The sequence below is a fragment of the Papaver somniferum genome, chromosome 9 (genome assembly GCF_003573695.1).
Source record: "Papaver somniferum cultivar HN1 chromosome 9, ASM357369v1, whole genome shotgun sequence".
Taxonomy (NCBI): Eukaryota; Viridiplantae; Streptophyta; class Magnoliopsida; order Ranunculales; family Papaveraceae; genus Papaver; species Papaver somniferum.
In genome coordinates, this window is record NC_039366.1 from 4,851,392 (window position 1) to 4,873,864 (window position 22,473).

Genomic DNA, 22,473 nt, shown 5'->3' on the forward strand with positions numbered 1-22,473 from the left:
CGCTTCTGGTTTACATCTTAATAAATGCATGAAGAGATTTAAGGAATGTTGGTAAGCGAAGAAATATATCATAGGGTACAATAAGTAAAGGACAAAAAGTTACCTCTAGGTTTTTGGTTTTGGTTGCGAAGGTTTTCAGCCTCGAGATTTGCAACATGAAGTTCTCCCCTCAATTTCTGGACCTCTTGAAGTTCCACTTTCAACCTATTGACTTCATTCTCCAAAGAAGCATTTTGTTGCGAAAGTTCCAATTGAGAGCAGTTAGATTCAAAACACCTTTCGGCAAGAATCATTCGACGATGAGAATCCTAAAGAAGAAAGAAGATAAGGATAAGAGGTTAAGATATTAAAATTGAGGCAAAACATGAAAAAAAGGACTTACCAAGACATCTAGAGCAGTATGGAAGCTGGGATCAATTTGAGAATGGATCTCATCTCTTGCAGCTCTATCAGAGGGAAATTCGCACATAAGTTTACTTAAAGCAGAGCAAATGTGAAGTTTGAAAGGATCATTAGTAGAGGATTGAGCAGAGTTAATAATGTCGGACAGAGTTTGGGAAGCAAAGTTCACACTATCCAAAGCTTTTTTGCTAAGAGAAAGGGAATTTAATAACAGAGAAGAAGATGAAGAAGAAGGGATGGATATAGGAGGAGAAGGAATAGTAAAATCTTTAGGGAAGGATACATTAGCAGAATTTGGTTGAGACTCAGTATGGATGAATGAAGAAGAAATCTGGTTTGCATCTGATGAATTTGCAGAGGCATTAGTAAGGATATCATTTGTCCCATGATTAACAGCAGTTTCTTTTTCACCAGGAAAAATTTCTTCAAAGGTGACAAACATATTTGTATCCGAAGGTTGAATCGGAGTGATAGAGACATTAGTATCAGAAGTTCGCATTGTTGCTAGAGGGGTGATGTTTGCAACATCAAAGTCAAGAATAGAAAGATTTGACTTTATTGTTGGGGGCTTGCGAGATTTCTTAACCTTCAGTTTCTTGACCCCACCCATCTCACAATCAGGAACCTGCGAAAACAAAGTAGATAAGAAATAGAGGCAACAATATCGTTTAATTAAAATTGGATATTTCTTACTTCTTTGTTGTGCGAAGCTTTCCTTTTGTGAGATTCTTTATCTTCTGAGGAAGAATTAGGGTTTGGAACGATTATCCTTAAAGCGCTTAAAGAAGAATTTTTCCTGGAAAAGTATGGGAATTGGGTTAATTAAAAAGATAACAGTGACAATCAAGAATCATGATTATCATAAGAATAAAAAGAGGAAAACAAACTTTGCATCTTTATCCATGGCAGCAGTAGCAGAAGAACGACAGCGGTAGAAGAAGAAGAAGAACAATTACAGCAGGAATGAAACAAACGAGCGGAGGAAAGAGAAACTTTAGTGGAGAATAAAGGAAAATTCTACTCTTCTTAAAAAGAAATCAATAAATAGGTAAAGAGATGACTGGTTATAAACGGTTTGAGACAATAAAAAAGAGAAGAATCAACGCGTGTGAATAAATGAACTGGAATTCCGGAGGAATGTCGGCAAAGAAGAATATGAAAAGATATACATATGCGATATTATAGGATGGAAATTTCTCATATCGCTCACTCCATAATGTAAGCGAAATGAGAAGAGAAAAAAATGTAGGAACGGAATATCGCATATGTATAAGTAGGCGAAGTAAGAATTATTCAATGTACGCGAGGATTATCGCACATGGCAAGATTGAAGTGACCTATTGGTTGACGTCAGCAAAATCACGAGTAAATTGTGATGTTCTATGCGAGGAATAGTTTGTGCGAGAGTGAGTGATTGTAAATGAGCGAATGTATCGCACAGTGATTCCGAAAATAGTGGATCTCTTAGCTGTCATCCACTATGAGGAATCACTATATAAAGGAAAGAAGTCATCACGAAAAAGAGAGATCTTTTAATAACTGTTAGACAAGAAATTAAGAGAGAGAAAGTTATTTGGAGAGCAAGTAAGTCATTGTAAGGTCATTCTAAAATCAATATATCCAATTATAATCTTTGAAAATTAATACAAGATTCATTATGATTGCTTGATTTGTGGTTTTAGATAAATCGGGGTGTAGTCGTAGGAAATCATGTAACTACGATTTCTGGAGACCCAAAAAATGTTTCTGATTGGTGGCTCTAGATTTTATTAAGTTTTGGGTTAGAGTTTTCTACATTATCGCTAAAGTATTCTAATTAAGATATTTAAAAGTGCTTATCAAATCTAAATTATCTTATCCTCGGTTAAACACTACCCTATTACAAAAAGTTGTGACACTTTCTTGGCGGGATAAACAATGTAGAAGATACTTCCCCCATCACCCAACGGCATTAGAAACACCACCACCCATCTTCCTATGCATGGTAAAACTTATGTTTTCTTAGCAACATTGGATACGATTATTGTTTCTATCAAGTCAAAAGATAAATTAAAAATACATTCCACTAAAACTTCCACTGTTTTCTTATATTCTATGTTTTTACTGCGTACGGTCACAAAAAAAATAGTAAAAAAAAAAAAAAAAGAGGCAAAACACAAAACTAAAATTCCTAGTTTCAAAACCAAAAATGGTCACACTGTCATCACTATTGCACTCCAATTCACTGTATTAGGCTCACTATACATACCATTTGTTCTCATCATCAACATCATCCTGGCTCTTTCAGAGTAGCCACATACATTACATTTATCCTCCTCCTCCTCTTTCCTCCTCGTACATTTGACCGAAAGTGATTTCTCATACTTTTTGTTTGGTTGACCGGAAACACGACTCCACTACTTGTGCCGACACGCACGTGCGGATTTTCGTAATTACATACAGCGCACGTAATTAAGAGGATCCAAAGGGTAATTTAGAACGTTTAGATGGTCCCTAATGATGTCGACTTACCATGATTAGAACCTTATCTAACGGCTTTAAGTGGAAATAGTGCCGTCCTATTCCTAGTCCCTAGAGGCCTAGCTAGACAGTATCTTGTTCCACTAGGGTGGGGCTAGCTAGCATATTCAAGAGATATTCGAATCATTGTTTGACACGTGGTGGCTAGTTGTTAGTTCCAACTCCAGTGGAACCGTTATACTGGCACCGATACGATGATATGGTCGCAGGAGATACCTTGTACTCGAGCCTCAGACGTTAATCCGATCAGTATGAACAGGGGTGGAGCTCGAAATTCTATAAAGGTGAAGCATTAAGGGGTGCAAGATAGTAAAAATGGGCTTATAAGCTCAAAATTTGTACAAATTTAGGGTTTGGAGTCAGTTTGGCAGGGAGTGCAGTTAACTGCCTCCCAAAATTTGAAACTTTACTTTTTACCGTCTCCGCCACTGACTTATTGGCTAACCCTTTCTTTACATTACTTTTTACTGTCTCCGCCACTAGTTAAAAAAAATTCGTAATATATTTTTTGGTTTTCTTGTTTGTTTGCCGGAGGCAACAAGTTATTTATGAAAGTGTTTTCAAATCGCTTCTAAATTTCACTAAATTTGATTTTAGACTAAACTAAATATGCTAGTAAACTTTGGTATAAAAGAAATTTGATTGTATTTGTTTATCACTTTCAAAAGAAAAAGAGATTCTATTTATTTATTTATTTATTTATTTATTTTATGGATATAACTTTTGGTGTTGCTTCATATTGTTACCGAATTTCGAATTCAGATCATTTGTATCATCGGTAAAAACTTTATCACTGTATTACGATAATATCGTCTTATGCAAAATTAGCTTTCAAAATTTGGTTGTGATAGCTCATCCATTCTCCTCTTTTTTTATTCATATTCATTAGGTTTAAGTTGGTGAGGTAAAACAACGACCGGAAGCTTGCATGTTATTAGATTGGCGGGCAGTCAAAAAACAGTCTGGTCAATTCTTATATTATTTTTTTCCCGATAGGTTAGAACAGTGGTCCCTAGAACTACACCTAAGGTATTAACTTAGGACTTCTGCTATTACACGGATTCGATCCCCACCCTCCCCTAATGGGAGGAAGCTGGAGAACCATTAGACCCCCTATGGGACGATGCTTGGGAACCATCATACTACTTGATGATTCTCACTGTTACTTGTCAATTCTTATCTTATGCCATTACGTGAAAAACATGGACGAAGAGAAACTGCCAAGCTCATGATGCTAGGAAACAATTATATTTCTCACGTTTAAATTCATTGGAAAGACATTGTAAAATTGAGTTTTTCTTGGTCTCTCTGTAGAAACCTTTTCATCTCTAATAATCTTTCAATTAATAAAAGTAAAAATGAAAAACACTGTAATAAATTTTGAAAAACTAGTCTTGTTTTGGTAAAACACTGTAACGTGACTAATCGATGACACACTTGAATACTCATCAGGAAAGTCGATTCCCGGATGGCCTTATCCAACAATCAGTACGAACAGAAAATGCGACAAAACATAGTCAAAGCTTTTGGCATAGAAGAAAGAAGCTGCAGCCTGCAACCTACAGCAGAGATTGATTTCTAGGACCACTCTAATGATGGTCCATATACACAAAATCATCACCATAGTTGCACATCACAGCAGTGATTTCTAAGGTCGCAAATGCATCTTCCTAGCTGCTGCTGCTGCTGCTGATTAGAATGTCATATTCACAGTATGTACACACATTACATAAACACATGCATGCAACAGTAGAGTCGTGGTCAATATTTTTTGATTGATAATAATAAAAATTAAAGAAGCAGGCTTGATTCTGACATTTATTGGCCATGCTTGTGAAGTATTAATTACAATATCATGACTGTTCATCTGTTACTTCATTAGCTACATCAATATTCCTCCTCTCCATTATTAACCACACTGACCGGCCTGAATTTTTTCGTCAAGGATATTTTGGAAATCAATATACATTGAACCCAAAATGTACTTTACATCACGAATGACTTGATTGTGAACTGAATTATGATTGTAATGTGATTGATGACCTAAACAAGGAAATCCTCCCATTCTGTCGCGGATAATGTGATTACGACCGAAAGAAAATCTCGAACACGCACGAAATGGCTCACCGATTTCTATAATTAAAAATTAATAGGCGGAGTTACTAAACATGTAAGTTTTATACAATCTGAATAGAAAAATTTCTTGATTTCGAATTTCGTCAACGGAAAATGGGTCATTTGTCCAAATATTTTTAAAACATGGTTCTAATGGAAGAGCAAAAATTAATGGACACCAAAAAAATAGCAAGGATGAAACTGGATTCATCCTGGCTTAAACTTAAAAAAATGGCGAGGATGAAATTGGATACATCCTGATGTAAATGAAAAATAAGAAAAAATATTTGAAAATGGGTAGGATGAAACTGTTTACATCCTGGCTATTTTTACATTCTCGTCCATTTAAACAATATCAAATTTTACATGTCCTTTTCACCCAGAAATTATTGATTTTGATCTTTTTAACCAATTTTGTGTTTCGTTAAAGTCGTTATTTAAGATAGAGAAATTGGTCAATTGCACAAATATTTTTAAAACATTGTTCTAATGGACGAGTAAAAATTAGTATGAGTGAAATGGATACCAAAAAAATAGCAAGAATGAATCTGGATTCTTCCTGGCTTAAACATAAAAAAATAGCGTGGGTGAAACTGGATGCATCCTGATGTGAATTAAAAATAAGAAAAAATATTTGAAAATGGGTAGGATGAAACTGTTTACATCATGATTATTTTTACATTCCCGTCCATTTGAACAATATCAAATTTTACATATCTTTTTCACCCAGAAATTGTCGTTATTGGGTTAATTGATCAATTTTGTGTCGAACGTATTGATTGAATTGAGTCGGATTCTTCTTCTTAAAGACATGAACCCACAAGAAATCAATACAACCCCACCAAAGTGATTGTTAGATTTGCAAGAAATCATGAACTTAATGGGAAAAATAATTCAAAAGAGACATCCACAAAATCTTTTTAAGTAAAATAAGATATCTCTTTGCTCTCATTTGCTTTTTTGGTAGGCACACAATAGAGACCTAGAACACATGGGTTAAAACACATAACATGACGTATACCCATGGCTCATGCCCGGCCCCTTCCATTATAATATTCATAGGATCCTCTACCTATCTAGCTAGCTCTCTGGACTACTACTCCTCCATACCTTGTTGCTTATAATGATGAAGAAGAGGATCAAAGTAGTTGCATAATTTCGAGGACATAATCTTGGATCCACATCACATATTTGTCAACATTGTCGGACATCTTGTTGTACAAGGTTCCATAATTCCAGCCCCCAAACCTCCAGTCATATACACATGTGTATTTCTTTATCTCAAATCCAAAATTATGGCAGTCACGAGTGATGTAATCCTTGTCTAGTTTTGCAATAAGTAACGTTCTGCCTAAGACTAATTACTGCAAGGAAAAATTTATTTATTTATTAAGAAAAGAATGACAAAAAATCGGATAATAAAATTGTTGAGTGATGACATAGAAAAATAACATCGAAATGAATATATAATGTGTGAGCAATTATGATCATTTCGATCATTCGGGTACTACTGTTACACCATTGTTTGTAAACGTTAGTTTTGTTCTCCTTCTCAATAGTTCAATAACTCAGAAACAAAAAGGACACCATTGTTAGTCACACCTTGTTTGGTTATCTAAGATCCTGCGATTTATAATTCATAATGGCCATTCCACTCATTGCCAATTGATTTTGAGTTGGATGCTCATATTCTAACATTGTAGCAGAGCAGGCTATTTGCGACGAGTCATTTGACCGCGCCTTTATCTCCGGGTCACCCGATTTAACTTTCTCCACGTGTTAAACACAACCACACTACACATAAGGGGCGTGCTGAGATTGTTAGTCATCTAAGATCCTGTGGATTACAACCTTAAGGACCACTCCACTCACGTCCAATTGGTTTTGAGTTGGATGCGCATATTATAACACTTAGAAATTAAGGAGTAAAAGGGCATGATAAAAGGGAAATATAGTTATTTTAGGAAGAGTTTTTAAGCATCAAGTTTTTTTTTCCTACAAAGGTTGTAGTAATTATTTTATTTCATGTAAAAAGTTATTTTTGTGATCAAGTTTTTTTTTTAAAATAATAAGATCACATTTCATTCGATCCAAAAAGATAATTACATGATTGTTTACATGAAACAGAACATCAAAATACAAGAAAATCAAAACCCCAATAGAAATAAGATATTGATTATATGTAAGTCGCGAAGAAAAAGAGTAAAAATCGCAAAGGTACCTAACTTTTGTAAGTAGAGAGAAAAGATGGTATAATTTGGCATTTGATACGACTTTTGAATGTTTTATCTTTTTCAGTAAAAGATGATCCAAAAATACTAAAGTGCTTAGTCCTTAATCGTGTACTTACAAGCAAAAACCCCCGAAAGCCTAAATCATGTTTGTTGAAGATGAACTCAAAATGATATTGTGTTGAATCGGCAGATGTTCTTGAATCTAGAATAGCGAGTCATATGTAAACTAACCAACTAGGATTATACAAACCACTACTAGAGTATAGAAATAATGGTTCTTCAAGCGAAGAAAGAATCACTCAAAAAACAAAGAAGAAATCACCTAAAGAAAAATGTGTCAAAAGACATCAAAATTAAAATCAAAATAAAAATAAAATTTTACTCGATTAAAAATCTACTAAAAACACAAAATAAAAAACATGAACAGAACACATATGAAAATATTTGCTATAATCTGGTCTAAACGGACCAAACGTGAGCTAAGTGATAGTGACAACAATTAGGGTTCTAAAAAGATTTTTATTTTTATTTTTTTGAGAGAGGGTCTCACAAATTTTCTTTCTAACCAAGATATATTATAACTAATTATGAATTCAGAGTTCGAATTTTTGCTCCCTTATATAAACTGGGTGCAAATTCTCGCCCTCCTTATTAAACGAACACTGATTTTGGTCATCCCGGTTTCCCAAAGTTTAATGCGCTTCAAGAGGTCCCAGGTTCGAGTCCTCAACGGCGTAATATTGCAGGAATTAACATGGAAGGTAGTGTTAGTTTTCCCCACTTGTGACACAATCTCATCCCCCTCCCACCGTTTCGGCTCCCTTGGCTAGGTTACCCATGAGGCTCGCTGGTAGGTTAGCACAACAACCTGTTCAATTAATGTAATAGTATGTCGTTGGAGCTTAGCTTGTTAGGCTTCCAACTAGTTTCATGTAATAATATCTATCCTAAAATGAAAATGAAATATAATAGCTTGTACCTTCTCGCTTTTATTTTTCTGCACGTGAAGCTACTGTTTGGCAATGTAATAGATCTGATCATGCTATGGATTTCCTTACGGCAATACCTATTCCTGGGCTTAACCAGGCAGTTGGTTCCAGGCAGTTTAGCTCGGTCTTACAATATCGTTTAGCTATACCCCTTTTTGAGGAAGGTAATAAATGTACCTGTTGCGGCAAAATCATGGATATCTTTGGCGATCACGCTATCCATTGTGCTAGTGAGGTCGGGGTTAAATTCAGACATGATTTAGTAACAGATATTTTGGCAGACATGTGTTACAGAGCTGGTGTTGCGGCTAGAAAAGAAGTTTCTTTGAGCGTCATCAATAATAAGGATTTTCGGCCAGCGGACATCATGGTTTATAATTGGGTAGATGGGAAGGATGTTTGTCTCGACATCACTGGGGTCTCTCCGTTTACCAGTGCTAAAACACGCAACTTCATACCAGGTCATGCCATTTCTGCAGCAATTACTCGCAAGAACACTAAATACTTAGATGTTTGCACTTCTCTCGGGTATGGGTTCGGTGTTTTGGCTTTCTCCACTTTTGGTGAGCTTAGTACGGATTTCTTAACTTTCCTGAAGAGATTAAGGAATTGCATGGCAGGACATGATGCCAACTTCAAGATAGGCAATTATCTTTTTCATAGGTTAGGGATCGTTATTCAAAAAGGTGTTGGTGCCCAACTTGTTGCTAGGCTACCCACCATCTCTTGTAATATTGATTTTGATTAATAATAATAATAATAATAATCTTGGCTGATATGTGCTTTAGAGCTGGTGTGGTAGTCAGGAAAGAGGTTTCCGTGGGTGTCATCAATGGCAAGGATCTTCGACCTGCAGATATTATGGCTTATAATTGGGAAGATGGTAGAGATGTGTGTCTTGATGTCACATGTGTTTCCCCTTTCACTAGTGCTAGAACTCGCGGCTCCGCTCCGGGTCATGCCATTTCAGCGGCTGTCACTCGCAAGAATAATAAATATTTGGACGTCTGCTCTTCACTCGGGTATGGCTTTGGGGTGCTGGCCTTTTCCACCTTTGGTGAGCTTGGTACGGATTTTGTTGTTTTTCTGAAGCGAAATAGGAATTGTATGGCACTACATGATGCCAATTTCAAAATGTGCAATTCTCTTTTTCATCGGTTAGGGATCATTATTAAAAAAGATGTTGGCGCCCATCTTGTTGCTAGGTTGCCCCACCATTCCTTGTAATGTTGATTTTGATATTGAATAATAATAATAATAATAATAAATGTACCTGTTGTGGCAAACTCATGGATATCTTGGAGACCACGCTATCCATTGTGCTAACGAGGTCGGGCTTAAATTCAGACAGGATTTAGTAAAAGATATTCTGGCAGACATGTGTTACAGAGCTGGGGTTGTGGCTAGAAAAGAGGTTTCTTTGTGAGTCATCAATAATAAGGATTTTCGGCCTGCGGACATCATGGTTTATAATTGGATAGATGGGAAGGATGTTTTTTTCGATGTCACTGGGGTCTCTCCGTTTACCAGTGCTAAGTCACGCCACTTCATACCAGGTCACACCATTTCTGCAGCAATTACTCGCAAGAACACTAAATACTTAGATGTTTGCACTTCTCTCGGATATGGATTCGGTGTTTTGGCTTTCTCCACTTTTGGCGAGCTTAGTACGTATTTATTAACTTTCCTGAAGAGATTAAGGAATTGCATGGTAGGACATGATGCCAACTTTAAGATAGGCAATTCTCTTTTTCATAGGCTAGGAATTGTTATTCAGAAAGGTGTTGGTGCCCAACTTGTTGCTAGGCTACCCGCCATCTCTTGTAATATTGATTTTGATTAATAAAATGCCTTAGTGGCTCCCTTTTATAAAAAAATAAATAAATAAAAATAATAATAATAATAATAATAATAATAAGCCTTCTGCGACACCGTTTTTTTATAATAATAATAAAAAAATGAAGAAAAGGGAAAATTACAATAGATTGGTGGGTAGCCTGGAACAAGATGGCACCAACACTCTTTTGGATATCAAAACCTATTTTATGGAAAAGTGTACCTCCTTTCTTGTAATTAGCATCAAGACAATAGATACAATTTTTCAACATCTTCAAGAAAATAATAGTTTCTTCGCCCAACTCCCCCAAGGTCGAGAAAGCTAAAACACCAAATTCATAACCATGCAGAGATCACTTCCAAGTATTTATTGGCTAAGAACGAAATATTTTAACTCGCCAGATTGGGGTGTACTAAAACTAATTGGGGGCTAGGTAATAAAACAAAATATGGCTATTACGAAGCAGAATTCAAACCCCTTAGCCATATGTCATTTGTAGTGACAAAATTGTCCTGATTAATCATGAATAATCTATTGGATTAGTTGAGTAATATTGTTAGATAAATTAGTTAAGTAAATATTTTGATTATTGTTTTTGTTACATTTTTGAGAAATTTGTGACGAAAATGAGTTATTCTAGTCAAACACTTCTCGAAATGGAATTTCATATGTTTATGTTGGTTTAATTCTTCAAATCACATAAGAAATTCAGACTTCCAAATACATTTTTCATCTCTTCATTTCCAGTATATCCTTTTCCCATTCTTTCTTGGTTGGCAACTAACCGGTGATTTCTTTATTTTGAGAAGGCAAGTCTCTCTCCCAGATCAGTTAAATAATGAAGCTAAATCACTGATTTTGATAGAAAAGCTCTTGCTCACAATCGCTCTTTCTGATGCTGCGGAACCATGACAATTAGGATCTGAAGATGCAGCTGCACCTATGATGCATGGAATCATGAACTGACATCACAATGCATTTTTTTTTCTTATTATGATTTTGGTGTTCGTATCATGGATGTTGGTTCGCGCCTTATGTCATTTCCACTATCAAACTAATCCAATCCCGCAAAGGATTGTACACGGAACAACAATTGAGATTTTTTGGACCATCATGAAAAGTCGTCATGCTTTACTGGAACAAAACATGCTGACTAAACTTAGTCTTCGGGACCAAATTAAAATAAAATGACGACTTTTAATAATGACATCGAATATCGTCATATTTATTTATCATAATCATGTCGACTAACCATTGCAATAATTCTTCATACTCTAGAATGCAAAACAATGAGAACTGTCTATTTTTTTTGGCAAAGTTGTCATGTTTTTTTTTCCCAAAAATCCTGAGAACTAAAAGCAAATTTTGGCACCTAAAAACTTATTTTAGCATTCATAATCTTTGGGCTCGATAATGTAAAACAACGACGATTCTCTAATTCATGGAAAACGATCGTCATGTTATATCTTCAAAACCTTGACCACTAAAAACCAAATTTGGACACATGAAATATTGGTTTTTGATAGTTATACTCGTCATGATCGAAAATGCAATACGCTGACGACGTTCTATTAGTCGTCATGTTATTTGTACGAAAACATGACTAGTAGTAACAAATTTGGACACAAAAAAACTTGATTTTTGCAGCTATTAGTCGTCATAGTTTAGATTTTCCAACCATGATGATTGTTCATACTACATCACTAGTCGTCATGGTTTAAGGATGATGACCATGATGACTCTGGTAATTGTTCTATCAGTTATGAAAAACAACATAAAAAATTATCATGGTATTCATTTAATGAGCATGCCTACTAATTAAAGATATAAAAAAATCATCATTCTAAGTGAAAAGTTACCATAACGACACTATATATCAACATAAATCGATTTTCTAACCTAATGTCACTTGATGAAGAAAATAAAGTAATGAATTGACTTTACAATATCCACTGTTATTTCATTTTCTTGACGAATTAACGGATGAGTTTTCTGTTTAAAAATGATGTAATATAGAGAAAGAGAAAGGAGTTGATCATTGAAACTCATGAAGAACAAGAAGGAAATGAATAAGGTGTGAGTCTAAATTAAAATGTACTAGTATTGATTATAAGCGAAAAGTAATTAGACAATTCTATATACACTAGATGTCCCCTTAACACACTATTATAGTTGGGAACAAAATACATACCGGAAGGAACGAGTAAGATTTAAGATTTTCATGTTCATCTTTTCCCCCCTCTCTCCTCAAAAACTCTGAAACAAAAACTCTGTCCGCCTGATTCTTCTATGCTCAGATTGGCTTATTAGGAGCTGATCTGAGAAAATCAACCAACACCCCAATCTCTATTGCACCTTGTTTTACCCTGCTACTCTTAGTCAGTTACTAGGGATGTCAATGGGTCAGGGTCCTCCCGAATATCACTGGAACCGTACTTGGGCCCTACTTATAAAAGTTGGGTCCGGTTCCTAAATTTATGGATCCAGAACCGGACCCGTTAAAAATTTCGGGTACCCGTCGGTTCCGGGTACCCATTGACTATCAAAAAAGACTATAAATAAATTTCAAAAACTTAATATGTTTCTCTTTTCGGCTTGAAACTAAATTCTTACTATAAAATTTTTTTATTTTTTTTTATTAATATATTATATAAAGATTAAATTTAAGAAAAAAACGAAAAATGAAAAAAATCTAAATCGAAACTAACAAAATAATTATAATTTTTCTAAAAAGATGAATAAAAGTTAGAATAACCGGGTACCCGACGGGTATTACCCGTCGGTTCCTTAATTTTTAATGGGTCCAACTTTAGGACCAAGAATCGAACCCGTTTCTACAGGGTCTAGTTCCTGTCCGTGTAATGGGTACCAATTGACAGTCCTATCCGTTGCTTTTGGATTAAGTTTTTTTTGTTGATTCTCTTGCGATTTTTCAAGGTTTGTTCTATAGATGTGTGATTGTTGATCCATGTATGGTTTGTGATCTATCTCTTAGAAGAACTCAAAGGATATCATCATTTTTAGTCTTGATGAACAACTCGACTTAGAAACTACTTTATCTTCAACAACCCTAAGAAGACCTATGATTTTCTCTGATATTGGGGGTGATCGAATTTCAATTACTCTCTTTTTGGGTCTATGTGAGATTCCTGCTTTGGAGTATTTCATCGATCTACTTTTCATTAGATGTAGATTTCTTTCAGCTAGTAATTTCAGTTTTAGGTTTTCAACAACAGGTCCTCGAAAGACACCGTAGGCAAGAAAATGTATTCTAAGACACCAACAACAGCATGAGAGACACCAACAAGACCAACAATTAATAGTTTCAAACCGATCACGATAAAGAACCAGACCGACTCAGACCATTCAAATTAAAACATGATGACCGATTTGGATCATCTTTGTTATTGCTACTGTTACTTTGAATTTTTTGACAAATGAATAGATCTTTGGATCCTTTTATACCTAGTTCATATGTTTTACCATGTTTTTAGAAAAACCCTTGAGAAATGGTTGGATTTTTGGATCCTAACATTTCTACAATTTGTAGGTTTGTTATATTAGTTGGATGAGTTACTTTTAATCCAAACAGGCCATTTAAACTTGTTATGTTTCTTAAAAAATGGGTTGAAATGTGAAGATTCTACTTCAGTTCAAAGCTGGTAACTATGTTGCCAAGTGGCCTGATTGTATTTCCTAGTTTAATTGGGGCCATGGAATTTTGTTTGCCCCCCAAATTTTTCAGGGGTGTAAAAATCGGAAGATGAATATACTATTTTTTCCTTGATTAATATTCTTTTTTCAAGTAACGACCCTCATTAACGACCCTTCACCGACATTAACGACAGTTTAGGGTCGTCATATACATCATGATCAAAACAATAACGACTCTAAACTGTCATACACTAACGACTCTTTTTAAAGATTAACGACATTTCTAAAATATTAACGACTGTTTAAGTCGTCAAATGCGTAACCAAAACAGTAATGACCCTTCCAAAGGGTCGTCAGGGAATTGATCATTTTTATGACGACCCAAAACTGCCATTAATGAATCTTCGACAGTTTAGAGTCATCACTTAAACAGTCTAAACATTAACGACTGTTGAGGGTCGTCAATGAAATTTTTTTGTCCTCTAATGCATGGCCCCCAATTAAACTATGTTGTATTTGTGTCCAGTGTATGCTTGAGATACTTGAAATTGTTGGGAATTTCCTGGTCGGTCTGTGATCTCTTCCGATTCATGTAAATCGGATAATTATTATCGATACAACTTGGGCTTGCCTCATTTTCGACCAAAAAAGGAAAAAAAAAAATTAAAATTTACATCATCAAGATGGTGTAAGAAAATTAGAAGAAAAGTAAAAACGCATTATGGTACATGATAAAAGCTGTCAGGTGTTATGCAGTCAACTTCACCTAATTTTGTTGACAACAGCAAAACAAAATAACGGCTGTAACAAAGACCCTTTTCCTACCAAATGCGGGTGGTACATCAAATGTGTAACAGTAGTCCGTAATTTAGTACATATATACATGTAATACATATACATATACATGTGTACCATGATCATCATCATCGTTTATCTCTAACGTCTCTCTCGTTCAGACAATTGTAACAGTGATCCACGCAACCACGCGGTACGAATAGCAGACCGCGTACGTTTGGTCGGTGGGGTTTCTGTATTGTATTTTACCCATAACAGTAGTACTATACCAGTAAAAAAGCTCCAACACATAAACGGTAAATTTCTTTTTAACTATGAGTGTTTGCTTACTACAAAAATCCTTTCAGACTTTGAAAAAAAGCTGATTACATTTCAAAAATGATTTAGCGAAATAAATTTGTTTAAGTTTATTAGAAATCAACTTAAAATCACGTTCCAATTTTTTTTACTGTGAAATATTTCTAAATTCACTGTGATTAAACGATAATGAAATGATGATTTAGTCTATTTACTGTGAAGTTTAAAGTTGAATCGTATCCCATTGAAGATTAAAAGCAACCAAGATATAGAGCTGCTTTTTAAGCTAATTATTGACAATCATGTCATTAATCATGATTACCATTGCATTTGCGCCTGATTAATGAACAGTTGATTTACATCAAAAGAAGATTAGATTGCTAATGATTTTGATCTTTCACCTTTACATTTTTATCATGCGGACAATCTTTTCCAAAGAGTGAGAATTTGCCATGTAATTTTTACTGATATTAGCAATTCAACAGCATTCTGATGCAACTTACGTCTATGCAGAACTCTTAATATTAAAATTACACAAATTATATTGGTGTTATAAAATTACACTTGTAACCAGAGAAAATCTCAAAAGAGATCTCGTGAATTCTTTCCGGACTCATACATAAAATGCGAAATCTCGGTTTTTAAGAACCTATTCGAATTGACATCCAGAAATAGTTTTTCAGATTTTTACAAATAAAAGACAAGAAGTAAGTTTGTGTATAAAATTTCAGAATAATTTAAAAAAAATAAAATACGTCATTTTTCGTAAAATAAAATATTTTTATTTCTGATTTCTATTTTGTAACTTCCAAATGGGTAATTTCGACAGAATTCCATATTGAACTAAATTTCCCAAAAAGTTTCACAAGAGTAAAATAATCTTAAATTTCCCAAAGAAGTGTTCTTGACGTGTGCAGTCGTAATACTCTTTGCATTTTCCTCTTAACTTATTTGAACATAATTAATCATCATTATCTTAATGCAATAATTAGCATTAATTAAACAAATAATTATTATTCCAAAATAATTTTTATTTTATTTTTTTTGGTGGGCGTCTCAATGAGACTGTGTGAGGGGGGTTGTAAAAAAAATAAAATAGCCCCATGATGATCAGGTTATGATACCAATTTTCTCCTCATCCCTGTTATAAATACCCCTGCAAGACCGAAACAATCCCACCTCCTTTTTCATCAAATCACAGCAACCCACACTCAAACCAGAGAACTCTAAATCTCTCTCAGCCATTTTCACAAACACTTGTGTGTGACAGAGCAGAAAAAAAAAAAACCCAGAAGATTCAAGAAGAACAGCGGGGTTTTTGTTAGTAAAGATGTCTTCTGGTAATGGTCAGATCTATTTAGATGAGAAATGGAAATTAAAAGGATCTAAAAGTACAAGGAACCACAATTCATCATCATCAATGGCTTCTTCTTCTTCAAATCATCATCATCATCATCATAATCTGATGAGAAGTTCTTCTACATCATCAGCAAATCATTTAATGAGGAATTCATCAACTTCATCAACATCACATTTAATGAGAAACGCATCAACATCATCTTCAAGTAATAATAATAATTTAATGAGGAATTCATCAAAGAGAAATGGTGGGAATCATAATAAAAGTGGATTCTCAAGGAAATGTTCTTCGTTAGTTAAAGAACAGAGAGCTAAGTTTTATATCGTTAGACGATGTGTTACTATGTTAATGTGTTGGCGTGATTACAATGATTCTTAATCTTCAACACCCCCATCAATCAAAAAAGAAGAAGACAGATTTTTCAAGAGAAAACAAGACAGAATCCAGAGTTTTTACAGAGTATACTCTTGTTTTGCTCTGTTTTCTGGAGTTCTTTCTTACTGTGAGATGGGTAATGGGTTTTGTTTTTTTTTCTGAATCAAATCACAGACAGAACCCAAGTTAAGTAATTTCTTATCATCCGTCCAAGGAGGAAGAAGAATCAAATCAGTAGAATGAATCATTTGTATAAAGATTTAAATTTTTTGGAGATAGATAGATTTGTGATGTTAATGTAACTGAAATAGAGCAGAGAAAGTGAAGATTAATATAAATATATATATGTATTTGTTAAAAAGAAAATTCAATGAATCACCATTTTTAGTAAATTTTTTTGTTCTTTCGTTCTACTCTGTTTGAAGTAGTTGATTTTGATGGGTCAATCATCTCTGTGTTTTTAGATGATTGTTGTTGATTGATATTGAACTGATGGGTCTCTGTAACCATCTTGATTGATGATTTCTTTAATTTTTGGGGTGTAGATTCAAGATATTGATTTTCAAAAAAATGAGATTCCAATTCCAATATTCAACCCATTTTGCAGGTGCTGCAACTCTGTCTCTCTGTTCAATCCGTTTTTAGCTTATTATCTTTTTCCTTTCTTTATTTATTCCAGTAATTTTTTTTCAAAAATTCAAATTACTTATTGAAAAAACTGAATGCGGTTCCACATGCCAGTCTTTCTAGGTATCACCCGGGCCTCCGGCCCGGTCCAAACTCGACACACTAAACCGCTGTGCAGGGCGGAGAAAGTTATTGGAGAAATTTGAAATCTGAAGATTGAAAAATGCAATGTGGTACCGCAGAGTGTGAAACTGAGGCAGTGTTTGTTTTGTAATAACGTGGTGATGGAGTTAATGTGTTTTTTTTTTATTTTCTTTGTAAAATAGCTTGAAATATACAGTTGGAGGCTGACTATCTTCCACATGCTTGTCTGTACTTTGATCTCATTTGTTTACTATGGATTTGGATGTACGTATAGAAATTACTACAAGTGGTAAATAGTAAGTTTGATGTGAAATCAAATCAGGCCCCCAGAAGATTTTTTTTTTTTTTTTCAATCATAGATGGAAGTTTATGTACGTGACTTTCTCATTCTTATACTTTTTGTTGGGGTAATTTTAGAACTTTAAATTTTTACTATTTTGAGCATGTGTGGAAGAATTTCACATGATCTTTTGGGTATTTCTCTGTATTTTGTTTTTCTAGATTCTACCCGCGAGTTCACATTAACTTTTGAGAGATTCCGGGTAAAAACATTGATGTACTTGTTTAGTAAATTGGTGAGGCATGGAACTAGCTATAGGATGATCTCAAATGTAGACAAACATGAACATGGTAGATTTTTGTAAGATTGCTAATAGGGTGTACCAGATTGCTTGGGATATACCAAATAGTTATCGGTATAGTATATTTTGTTCTACATGTATTTTTGTACACCCCAAACATTTTGGTACCTCCTATTAACAGCCTTGGATTTTTGATGAGTAAAAAAGAAAAAAAATGGGTCACAGACTAACAGGTTTACCATTGACCATGAATGACACCCATTGGATCATAGTGCCATATTTGGGCTCACAGTTCACTTGGGATTCGACTCCATCCATTTCAGAAAAAAAGTAATACTTTTATTTTTCTATTTAACATATTCCTAGGTAAAAATAAAAGTATCAATTGGTAGATTTTGAATCACCGCGTATAAATTGCGAATCTAAGCGGTAGATTTTGAGTTGTAATGAAAAAAACAAGTTAAAAATCTGATATTGGAGAAAAAAAATAGATTCTAAGATACATGAGATTACTTAGTTTAAGGGGTGCAATTTTGAAGTTATAATGCAGATTTTGATCTTTTGGGTATTTTCTGTGTTTTGTTTTGCAGCTTTTACCAGCGAGTTCATATTACTTTGAAAGATCCCGGTGAAAACATCAATGATATTTGTTAAATTTGTTTAGTTGTATTGTGGTGAACTTGTTTATGAATATCCGACCAAGTGATAGATTTTGCGACCGTGAGTCTGGTGACCTCAATTCAAAACTCATCAACACCGAAAATTTTCCTGATAAAACGAAAAATGATAGATTTTGTGCCAGCTATTAAATTCTGGGTTAATGTAGTAATTGTGTTAGAAATTATTAAATCTTTGGGTCAAAAATATATTAACTAAGGAGACAACTTGGAGACCACAAGGCAGGTATTGGCTCACTGCAGGTAAAATTCAAAGTGACTTAGAAAAACACTCGGTCACGACTCACAAGACAGATTTTTGATGTTGAACTCACAAATATCTGTTCTAGCAGCATCATAACAAATTATTTAATTAGTATAATTTATTTTGATCTTTTGGGTATTTTCTGTGTTTTGTTTTGCAGCTTTTACCAGCGAGCTCATATTACTTTGAAAGATCCCAGTGAAAACATTTTTGTTAAATTTGTTTAGTTGTATTGTGGTGAACTTGTTTATGAATATCCGACCAAGTGATAGATTTTGCGACCGTGAGTCTGGTGACCTCAATTCAAAACTCATCAACACCGAAAATTTTCCTGATAAAACGAAAAGTGATAGATTTTGTACCAGCTATTAAATTCTGGGTTAATGTAGTAATTGTGTTAGAAATTATTAAATCTTTGGGTCAAAAATATATTAACTAAGGAGACAACTTGGAGACCACAAGGCAGGTATTGGCTCACTGCAGGTAAAATTCAAAGTGACTTAGAAAAACACTCGGTCACGACTCACAAGACAGATTTTTGATGTTGAACTCACAAATATCTGTTCTAGCAGCATCATAACAAATTATTTAATTAGTATAATTTATTTTGATCTTTTGGGTATTTTCTGTGTTTTGTTTTGCAGCTTTTACCAGCGAGCTCATATTACTTTGAAAGATCCCAGTGAAAACATTTTTGTTAAATTTGTTTAGTTGTATTGTGGTGAACTTGTTTATGAATATCCGACCAAGTGATAGATTTTGCGACCGTGAGTCTGGTGACCTCAGTTCAAAACTCATCAACACCGAAAATTTTCCAGATAAAACGAAAAGTGATAGATTTTGTGCCAGCTATTAAATTCTGGGTTGATGTAGTAATTGTGTTAGAAATTATTAAATCTTTGGGTCAAAAATATATTAACTAAGGAGACAACTTGGAGACCACAAGGCAGGTATTGGCTCACTGCAGGTAAAATTCAAAGTGACTTAGAAAAACACTCGGTCACGACTCACAAGACAGATTTTTGATGTTGAACTCACAAATATCTGTTCTAGCAGCATCATAACAAATTATTTAATTAGTATAATTTATTTTGATCTTTTGGGTATTTTCTGTGTTTTGTTTTGCAGCTTTTACCAGCGAGCTCATATTACTTTGAAAGATCCCAGTGAAAACATTTTTGTTAAATTTGTTTAGTTGTATTGTGGTGAACTTGTTTATGAATATCCGACCAAGTGATAGATTTTGCGACCGTGAGTCTGGTGACCTCAGTTCAAAACTCATCAACACCGAAAATTTTCCAGATAAAACGAAAAGTGATAGATTTTGTGCCAGCTATTAAATTCTGGGTTGATGTAGTAATTGTGTTAGAAATTATTAAATCTTTGGGTCAAAAATATATTAACTAAGGAGACAATTTGGAGACCACAAGGCAGGTATTGGCTCACTGCAGGTACACGACTCACAAGACAGACTTTTAATATTGAATTCACAAATATTTGTTCTAGCAGCATCATAACAAATTATTTAATTAGTATAATATATTTTGTACATTTTATTACCGTTAAATGATTGATTGTGATGTTACTGAATTTCAATGCACATTTTTAAATCGCAAAGGTATAAATTTGGAACCAATAGGCATCAACAGAGGTAGATTTTCGTCCTACCACCTGGCGCCTAGAGACCTTCACGAGAATTGGTCCGCTACCCCTGCAGTAGATTCTCGATCGCCTAGACTAGACCTCAAAAAAAATCGGCCCCTACCACCGGTTACACCCATTCCGATGGAACTTTTCTACCAAACCAAACCCATCCACCACCAAGAAATGTCTACGTACTACATTCAATCCACTGAATCCACCTTTATGATGATGATCTTTTGAGCGAGCTGCTGCTGCTATTCAAAGATTTGCATTCAGTATTTTTGACTTGGTGGAGCCAGGATCGAAGATTGGAGAATGGAGGAGCAAAATGAAAAGATATGAATATCAAACTTAAAAAAAAAAAAATATATACACAAGAAATAAAACAATGATATCTATAGATAGACTTTAGCAACGAGTTGGTAAGTACAAATGAAATCTCTAACTTGCACATATTTGGGTTAAAGTTCATAGGTTGTATTAAAGTTTAAACCTCAAAGGTGTCTACTGCCTGCAAACTCAGATAACTAGGAAAAAAAAGAGAAAATCCTCTTGATATTGATGAGTTTCGAGCCGATTTTACCAAACGATTTTACCACTGTACCACAGTGACATCTCGTTTGCCCATGATTTCTGATACTTGGTTTTCATCGTGGAAACACCCAATCCTATTCTAAACTCCAAAAAAAATTACAAATTCTGGAACATAGCATCACCGGAAGTGTCAAACCTTAATTACCTACAACTTCTGTATAATCACCCCACCATACACTATTCTTTTTTTTACCATACTCTTTGTGAATTTATTATGAACTAGACAACTCAGTTAATTTGTACTTGATGGATGTTTACAGTTTAACCCTACATATACATAACTCATGAGATCTTATAAAGAATTGTCTCCCAAGACAAGAAATTACAGCTATTAAGGGTTTTTTAACAAAGAGATAATGAAGAAGAAGGTGGGACATCAGATGAATCTGCAGCACAGGCTCTCCATGTGGAGAAGTTTTATCTTTTCGTACCAAAAATTTGAATTCAAGTCGAGTAAAATTTACTAGTGACAGTGTAAGTGGAGTGTAAGAGGATGTTGGGTGTGTTTTCGAAAGAGATTCTTGCACTTTGTTCTTTTTTTCCTAGCAATTACTCTGGTTTTAAATCAATCAATCAATCAATCAATCAATAACGTATAACAATCAAACAATAATTGAGTAATGCACCACCTAAGGCACAACTCATATTAAGGTGGCTAAGGTGAACTACAAATGAAATGATTGACATTGTATTAATGAAAAACAATTAGTTGACATTTTATTAAGAAAACTGAAGCAAAATTAAAGTTTTAGGAAACTTAGCAGCTAAAATTGCAGGTACAACTTAGATACATGAAAATGGCGGATGTCAACTGGGTCTATATTACTTCTTCTAATATCAGCCGTATTTAGGTAAATGGTGCATTGTTTAATTATCTTAAATTTAAAATTTGATGAAAACATCGGGTCAATGCAACTTCTCATTAGGGTTGTATGATATTTGTAAATCACTCCAAACATATACCTTTCTAGCATGTATATACTATATAGTACAAGGCTGCACATCAACTTGCATCACATACCTCAAAATTTACAAGATAAAGCATTAAAGTTTAATTTGGATAATCTTGCTTTATATAATCTCATTTTGGATAAGATTGTAGGTTATTTAGGATTCTTTGTGTACCTAATAACAACTTGGGTTGCCATCAATGGAATGATTTGTAGTTTGATATTAGTTTCTTTTACTTTGAGTTAAATCATGTTAGATTGGGTGTCTATCATTCTCTTAATCAATTAAAAGCTTTTAGTCCCATCCAAATAAAAAGAACCTACTCTAAATTTAAATAACGTCATTTGGCACACAGAATAAAAGATGCACCACGGGTGGCGAGTCACACATGGTCAAGTGATTACTAGCCTGGCCAACTTCTCTCCGAAGGCAT